This window comes from Monodelphis domestica, chromosome X (genome assembly GCF_027887165.1).
Source record: "Monodelphis domestica isolate mMonDom1 chromosome X, mMonDom1.pri, whole genome shotgun sequence".
Lineage (NCBI taxonomy): Eukaryota > Metazoa > Chordata > Mammalia > Didelphimorphia > Didelphidae > Monodelphis > Monodelphis domestica.
Genome location: NC_077235.1, coordinates 60464162 through 60472261, shown reverse-complemented (window position 1 = coordinate 60472261; position 8100 = coordinate 60464162).

The window sequence follows — 8100 nt, the reverse complement described above, 5'->3', positions numbered from 1 at the left end:
TGCAATCACCTTATGAGGAGGGTTTGTTCCATTCCTTGTATTTATATCTCTGGCACTTGTTGATCAATGGATCAAATTGAGGCCCACTATAATAAGCAGAACCAGAAAAACGATATACAGAATGATTATACCACTGGAAGTGGAAAGAATGGAGAATGAGACTGTGTACAGTATGATTCTAATAACCCATTCTGAGCCTGGAGAAGAACTGAACAAATGTGCCGCCTTCCCTTCATTGTAGTGGTAGAAGACTACGGTTGTGGAGTTGTGGTTAGAGACGCTGTCTGACATAATCGATGAATTTGGTTGGATTGTTTTCTAACATTCTTCCTTTTTAACGTTTGGCTACATGAGATGGTCTCTTGAGTAGAGGTAGAAGAGGAATACTGTTGAAAAATAATGTGATGTAAAGGAAAAGATAACAATTTTTGAAAAGAACAAAATTGGGTAAGAAGGTACCAAATGGTCCATTTCCTGCGAATCGGGAGCAGGCAGTCTCCCTAATAGTAGCATTATGGTATGCTGGAACTTCATCTTCCTCCCTCCCCAATACACACATGCACCTACACATACACCCACAGACATGTTTGCTACCTACTTCCCTAATAAGGGAATCTTTCATGTTTCTTTCTCCAGCAGTTTGTGATGTTTACCCTGTGTGCAAAAAGTAATAATTATGGGGCAGCTAAGTAAGCACAGTGGATAGAGCACCAAACCTGCAGTCCAGAGGACCTGGATTCAAAAGTGGCTTCAGACACTTCCAAACAGTATGACCCTGGACAAGTTATTTAATCCTGGTTGCCTAATTCTTGCTGCTCTTCTGTGTTGGTATTGATACTAAAACAAAAGGTAATTTGCTTTTTAAAACAAGCCAAACAAAATCAAACCAAAAAACCTAAAAGTTATATATCTGAGCTTGAAGTTTTAACAACAGAAGACAAATCTCCATGGGGAGGAGGGAGATCAGTATAGTACTCTTCATGAACCCATTTGGCATTTCCTTGGCAAAGATACTGGAGTGGTTTGCCATTTCCTTCTCCAACTCATTTTGCAGATTAGGAAACTGAGGCAAGGAGAGTTAAGTGACTTGCTCAAGGTCACAGAGCCAGAAAGTATCTGAAGCCAGATTTGAACTCAAGAAAATAAGCCTTCCTGACTTCAGGAATAATACTCTATCTGTTACATCACCTTTAATTGGGTAATAGCTAAACAAACTGTGGTACATGAATGTGATGTAATATTACTGTGCTGGGTTAATCCTAGTCTACATGGAAGAATTCTTCAGTAAAGTGAAAATTATAGGAAGCTTAACTGAAAATGACCACATTTTCTCATAGCTAATAAAGGCTAATGAAGTACATCAAGGTCATAGTTAGATGCGATCCTGCTTTTTAAGGAAAAAAGAGACATGTACTTACTGCCAGAAATTCAAGAAAGATTAGAGGTTCTAAAAACTGATTACAGTGAAGAAAAGGGGAGAGGGACATCTAATGAGACTGATGTGGCCTCACAAGGATCTCTCTGATGAGATCAGAGTTTTTAAAGATGTATACAAAAGCTAGAAGGAACATTCTTCACCAAGTCCAAATAAATACGAAAGACAGGCACAGATCTCTAAGAATAGTGCTAGGGAAGACAAAATAGAGAATGAGCTGATGCTTTTGAAAAAAAAGTTTAGAGAAAAATAAAAGATTTTTTAAAAAAAGTTATTTTCAGAACTAGACAAAGAACACATAGGCTTGCTGCCTGAGGTGGATAATTCAGTGTTAATAGAAAACAGAGAGAAAATAGAGCTACTAAATTCCTATTTTGATTCTATCTCTTCTATCAAGAGAGTGATCTTCCAGTTATAAAGGGCAAAACAAACTGAATTTGAAGAGAATTAAAGATCAATATAGATGAGGACATGGTAGAAAAGCACCTTGTTCTCAGCGAGCTCAAGTTCTTCAGGCCCAGATGAATTATGTCCCATGGTACTGAAGAAGTTTGTGAGTCACTATCAAGAAGTAGTGGGGAATAAGAAAAGTGCCAAAGGAGACAGGAAAAAGCCTTATTTTCAAAAAGGAGAAAAATATGGAGCCAAGGAAGTGAAGTCCAATTTTCCAGCTGTTTACCTCCTAAACAAAATTTGACAAATGGGTTGCAAAAGAGATGGTTTGTTGGTAGAATATAGATATTCTGACCTTATTCCCTCAGGGCCACACCTGCTATATCAACTCCTTAAAAATTTTAGGTACCCTGATAGGTTTGGGGTATCTCCTCTCTATGCCATCAGTACTAGCCCCACATGCTATGTTTCTCCCACTCATTAGGGGGCCAGAGATCAGTACCCCAATTCCATTGAACCACTTAAAAATCTATTGGCTTTTCTAGAAGGATATTTATTTCACATCTTCCATTCTAGACCACTGTATAAGAACTTCTTGGGGTAGCTAGGTGGTGCAATGGTTAGAGTGCTGGTCAGACCAGGAGTCAAAAAGGCTTCTCTTCTTCAGTGCAACTCTGGCCTCAGGTACTTACTGGCTATTTGACCCTCGGCAAGTCACTTCACCCTGTTTGCCTCAGCTCCCCACTTGCAAAATGATCTGGAAAAGAAAATGATGAGCTACTCTACTATTTTTGCCAAGAAAACCTCAACTGGGGTCATGAAGAGTTGTGCATGACTGAGACTACTGAATAACAACATTTATTTCACAGATACAGCAAGAATAGGGAGGCCCCAGGTGGAAAGAAAAGTCTCAGTATACCATATACACTACGACATTTATAGCAGTTCCACTTTTTGTAGAAGTAAAAGTGAGATTAAAAGGGGGCAGCTGAGTAGCTCAGTGGATTGAGAGCCAGGCCTGGGAGGTCCTGGGTTCAAATCTGGCCTCAGATACTTCCTAGCTGTGTGACCCTGGGCAAGTCACTTGACCCCCATTGCCTAGCCCTTACCACTCTTCTGCCTTGGAGCCAATACACAGTATTGGCTCCAAGACGGAAGGTATGGGTTTAAAAAAAAAGTGAGATTAAAGTAGATGCTATTCAATTGGATTAAGGCTAAGCAAATGAATGTAATGAAATACTGTGCTCAAAGAAAAGATGAATACAGAGAAACATGGAGAAATTCCAATGGATTGATGCAAAATAGTAATCAGAACAAAAACACCCATTATTCACAATAACTACAACAATGCAAATGGAAAGGATAGCCACAAAAAAGAAAATGAACTCTGTGATTTTAAGGATCAAGTTTGGATGCAAAGAAAAGGTGTAGGAATGCAGGTCCTTCCCTTCTTTGTAGAGGCAAAGGCTACGCTTATAGGACCCTCCATATAATGTTAGTCTTGTTGAATATTTTTCCTTTTTTATATTTCTGTGTCAAAAAGAATGACTGTGTGTGACAAAAGAGGGATAGTGGTGGGGAATGAAGGTGATGTAAAAACAAAAGATAGCAATAAAAATTCTTAAAAATCGAAATTATGCTCAGGGAAAAAAAAGCATACTCATCTCGTTGCCGTCATGCTAATTAATTCCATTGGAACTTACATCTACTTATCAAGGAGAGACCATAGTTCTCCCATGGAAAATCAAAGCTGCTGATTTGATGCTTGGAAAGGGAAAAGAACTTCATTAATAAACATACTTTATTTTTGAAGCAAATCCTAAGTACAAGAAGAGTACAAGACCAAAGGACTATTGAAGTTTTTCTTGGGAACTGATTGCAAATGTCTCTGTCAGTCATTTTGATTGATTATAGCACATGTAGAGTGAAGTATACTTCAGACAGCTCCCTTGCTCATTCAGCTGAAGCTTTGCTGTAAAATCTTTTGTGAAGTAATTTAAGATTTAACCCCCAGAGAATCCTGAACTGCTCTTTGAAGGCGACAAGCTATAGGAAATATACAATCCCTGCAGAGGAAGGAAGAAAGAAACAAAAGGGAAACAAATCCATTAGCTTGGGCTTTGGAACAACCAAAATGAAACCGGTAAGATCATTGACTGGGTTGACTTTCTCAGACCCCAGATGCACCTGATTCTAAAGATGATTCCAAACCCAGTATTATTGGCCCTCTGGGTCCATTCAGGTTGCATGCCCCTGAGAGACAGTGGGGTGGAGAGGGCAGATCTTTATGAGAAGAGTAGGAAACTTGGATGACCTTCCCGAGCCTGCCATGGACATCTTCTCAACTCTACTGAATTCCTTCAGCTGTCTCAGTTCTGTCCCATGATTGTCAAAGATGAGACCATATGTGGTACTCATCTGCCAGGGAACAGAAGTAGAGAAAATGACCACAACATATTCAGGTTCATTGTGGCCAAGTACCAGAACACTGAGCAAGGTCCCATGTGGATCCTGACCTTTAGGAACGCACATTTCAGAAAATTCAATGAGATCAGAAGCATAATTCCCTGACCAGGGGCAAAAAAGAGAAAGTTGACTCAAATAGGACCACAGAAGGAGATCCTGGAGCCAGATCCCAGTGGCTCCAGAGAACCAATTGCCAAAATTCCAAGTGTGAGCATTCACACCTTGGAAATTAGTAAACAGTATAACTAAGGGTTTGATTTATTGTTTTGTTGATTTCAAGACTTAAGAAAGTGAGGGGGGAAATGTTAATATAAAATTAAACTTAAAGTGTATCATGCATTGTTTTGGAGAGCTGATTGTTAAACACCTACCAATCCATCCCTAGATGGGAGGATCCACAAAATTCAATTTTGGTGATCCTGATGGAAAAGGAAAGGTCTCAATATAACTGCTTAAAGAGCTCTCCAATGAACTCAGATTTGGAAAAGACAGCACGGAAAAACAGTCTAAAGGAGAGCATATAATAGAACATGACTAAAGGTGAGACTGCTGTAATTCTAAAAGTATGGTGTTAGTATTGCCAAGGCCCATAATGAGCTGAAGTTTTAGATGACTGATTGCTAAAGGTAAGCACTTATTTAGGGATGTTTGGAACTAAAAAAGCAAAGGAGCAGACCCACTTCTTACAAAAGATAGTGGAATGTTTATTGCCAATAGTGAAAACAGAACTATTCAAGTCTGATTTGTTTCCCCCTTCTTAGTGTAAGGTGATTCAATTGAAGAAGATATCCCATTTAGAAAATTTCAACTGAAATAGGCAGAATAAATGCATTTGTGAGGGATAGTATGCGATATGTAAGGAAATCGAAACTACCTTTTACTGTTCAGTCATGTCTGACGTTTGTGACCTCATATGGATTTTATTGGCAAACATTCTGGAGTGGTTTGTTATTTACTTTTCTGGTGGATTAAATCAGATAGATTCAGTGACTTGCTTAGGTTCACATAGCTAGTGAGTGTCTGAGGTACAGTTTGAACTCAGGTCTTCCTGAAGCCAGGCCCTGCACTCTCTCCACTGTAGCTCCACCTAGCTGCCTCTAGAGACTACTTAGCTACTCAAAATGAATCCAAGTCTTTCAGCTTTTATAGATCATAACTGAAGGAAGTTCAGGTTGGGATCACTAACTTGTTGTTAGTGATTTTGCAAGAATCGTGGAGGATTTCTACCAATGCCTATTTTGAACAGAGGCTGACTACCTAGTTCCCACATACCATTTCTAGCAAAGGCCCACTCTTATAGAGCCGGGTGTCTTACAGGGTCTTCCTGTACAATGAAGGAGTTGACAAGTTTCTCTTTTACTTACTCTTGGCTCACTCTCCCACTAATAGAGTTCCACCCATTTTAGGAGATTCAATAACTAGCAACCACTTAACTTCAGATGAGTTTTTAAAAAGGGATATCTTCTTCAAAGGCTTAGCAAGAACACATTTACAGGGGCAGCTGGGTAGCTCAGTGGATTGAGAGCCAGGCCTCAATGGGAGGTCCTAGGTTCAAATCTGGCCTCAAATGCTTCCTAGCTGAGTGACCCTGGACAAGTCACTTAACCTCCATTGTCCAGCCCTTATTGCTCTTTTGCCTTGGAATCAATACACAGTATTGATTCTAAGATGAAAAAAAGGGTTAAAAAAAAAGAACAAACATACAAGCATTCCCTTCCAGCACTCTTAGGGCATAGTGGCTCTCCCCACCCACATACACAATCTTAGTCTCTAGAGAAAGTAGGAGGTTTATAGGCTCAGAGTTTAGCTTAGTTCCCAGAGAATGTTAGTCCTACCCAGTTTAAGTACAACATCCTACTGGGCTAGCTAACTTTCCTAGATAATTACTCCTCAGGGCTTCCGTGCTGGATTGGATTTCCAGACCCCATGACTGTGGCTCCATTCTCTGCCCCTAAAGGGAAAGACTGAAGCCACAGATTCATTTGTTACCACCGCATGGCTTAAGGAGAAGTGGAAGGAGGTGGTCCTCAGGTTCTCCTTTCTTACTACATGATACAAGTGGAGAATACAAATACAGGATACAAATACAAAAGCAGTAAAGACTTGATGGTACTCATCAGGCACTTGTAGAGAAGCTGACAGTTCCAGCTATGTAGCCAATGGAGAAACGCTGCTCCCAAGCAGGTGGTAGGGCACTGTAGAATACATGAATATGTCTGCCCTCCCATGTCTTTCATATGGATGACTCCATCCTAGGTGGTTTATATAGTCAACAAAGATTCATTACCTCTGAAATTTAAACCAGACTGAATAATGATTAATAAACAATCAATATACCCAATTATAGAATGAATATGAAGTTATAGCAATGAGTTTCTTCTAGCCCAGAACAGCAAAAAAAAGCTAGAAGCCTTCAGGCAGTAGGAAAACGGGCCGCCAGTAAAGCCAATTCCAACACAAACTTGCCCAGTATCGCAGAGTGACCAGCAAAAGAACAACTATACATATAGCCTCAGCTACAACTGTGTATGGTGACAAGAAGATCTGGCCCAAAAGAACACCCATAAAAGCGAAAAAAAAAAAGATCCAGGGTTGTCAGAAAGCCCAGGGTGGGGGTTCTTGGAAGCCCCGTAGAGCAGCACAGGAGACAGCTCAGGAGCCCAGAAGTTCAAAGCTTTCTAGTACTTTGTTCTGAGAAGGTCTAGGAAGCTATGAGGATTCATTGTTCTGAGACACAGAGATTTGAAGATCAGCACAGAAACCCTAGGGACCCAGCGTAAGGCCAAGCAGGGCTAAGCACTCCATCCAAAAAAGAGTAGCAGGGGCTGGAACCTGATCCGAGACTAGAAATTGAAGCTGGAGAGAAAGTAGTACATCAGAGAGTAGTACAGAGGAGCGATGAGCACATTGAAGAAAGCATTGATCAATGGGCATAAAAAGTGACTATGAACCTGGAGATTATCCCAAAAAGCAAGTCAATCCAGAACAACTGCAAACTGAGACTCAAAAGAAAACAAATAGATTTACCACAAGAACACCAAGGAGAAAGAAAGCAAGAGATAAAATTCGAAAGGCCTTGAGGAAAGAATTGGAAGAATATCTTAGAAGAGAAAGTGGTAAACCTTAGCCATCTAGATAATGGAGGAGGCAGCTTCTGGCTCAGGGAATCAAACAACGGATTTTATGTCCAGAAGACCTGAATTGGAATCCTACCTCAACTAGCTATATAACCTTGAGCAAGTCATTTAACTTATATTTTCTTTTCTTTTTTTTTAAACATTATTTTATTTGGTCATTTTCATACATTGTTCATTGGAAACATCATTTTCTTTTCCTCCCCCCCCCCAACCCCACCCCCATCCCTTCCCTAGCCGACCCGCGATTCGTCTGGGTATCACATGTGTCCTTGCTCTGAACCCATTTCCTTGTTGTTGGTATTTGCATTAGGGCGCTCATTTAGCGTCTCTCCTCGATCATGTCCCCTCAACCTCTGTAGTCAAACAGTTGCTTTTCCTCGGTGTTTTTACTCCCTCAGTTTGTCCTCTGCTTGAGGATAGTTTTTTTTTTTTCTCATAGATCACTGCAGGTTGTTCAGGGACATTGTAAGGCCATTACTGGAAAAGTCCATTACGTTCTCTTGTACCACAATGTGTCAGTCTCTGTGTACAATGTTCTCCTGGTTCTGCTCCTTTCGCTCTGCATCACTTCCTGGAGGTTGTTCCAGTCTCCATGGAATTCCTCTACTTTATTATTCCTTTTAGCCCAATAGCATTCCATCACCAACAGATACCACAATTTGTTCAGCC